We start from the raw sequence: 1,152 nt of genomic DNA, 5'->3' as shown, positions 1-1,152 counted from the left end.
TGAGGTACAACTGGATTTCTTTCTTCTCCTCGCTGCACAAACACATACTCCATCAATTATAATGATTACCCTCGCTGCTGCGTTGTCTCTATCAATTTAACAACTTTGCAAAGTTGATGCGCTAACCTCGCTCCTGTGAAATAATTAGCTTGTAATTAGCTCGATAGATAATGAGGGAGAATCCAGTTTGGCTCACACGCTAATCAACAAACACCGCTGGGACGAGCGCCTGACGCTGCAAACACACAACTCACAACACACAACACACAATCCTATATCATATCCTCGGCTGTTGAAACATCAGTTTGTGGTTCACGCAGCTCAGATCGTTTACTGACGGTTTGTTTTTATTGATTTGTGTCCACGACGTTGGAGTTAACAGTCAATTGCTTAGACAAGATGTTCGAACACGCAATCTAAGTTTTCTGGTTGTAAGACATAAAACAAAAAGACCATAATTCAACAGTTTTAAATAATAATGACGACTGTGTGATTACGTCAGCAGCTTTTTCAGATTCCTCTGGTTTTAAAAAAGTCAGTTTTTTTAGGATGAACTTTTGAAGTGAAGTGCATTTTTTAACCCTGCTAGAATTACGGCATCGTAAAAGTTAATATTTGGTTCGTGGAGTTGACATTTCTGGTACCGCGACCTCTTAAAGATGAGATGACGGCACACACATGACGGGTCGATTAGAATTTAAACAAACATTACGTACTTAAAACTTGACACACAATTACAAAACTGTTCAAACTGTCGCAGATAAAACTTAATATTTTACTTCAAACTTTCAGATAAACACAAGCAGAGGAACATCATGAAAATTTAGGTAAGTTAGTGATAAAAGGCTTTTTAAATCTCTCCTCAAAGTAAACAACAAACTGTAGAAAGAAATACAAAAATACACGTCGTCTGATGACGTGAATGTGCCGTTCTGATTAATATAATTAAACAGTTCGTGTACGTACCTACAAATCGATGGATGACGTTGGATTGAAACAAAGGGACGTCAGAACAGAAGCTACAGAAAATGGCATTGAGTCCTCCAGTACGGAGAGCGCACTGGGACAATCTTCATCCAGTTCAGTTCTTGCTGTTTGTGTTTTCATGTAGCTCGATTAAACACCAAAACTTTGACCTCCTACATATTTCCA

Source organism: Acanthopagrus latus, chromosome 15 (genome assembly GCF_904848185.1).
Source record: "Acanthopagrus latus isolate v.2019 chromosome 15, fAcaLat1.1, whole genome shotgun sequence".
NCBI lineage: Eukaryota > Metazoa > Chordata > Actinopteri > Spariformes > Sparidae > Acanthopagrus > Acanthopagrus latus.
This window is presented reverse-complemented; position numbering follows the sequence as displayed.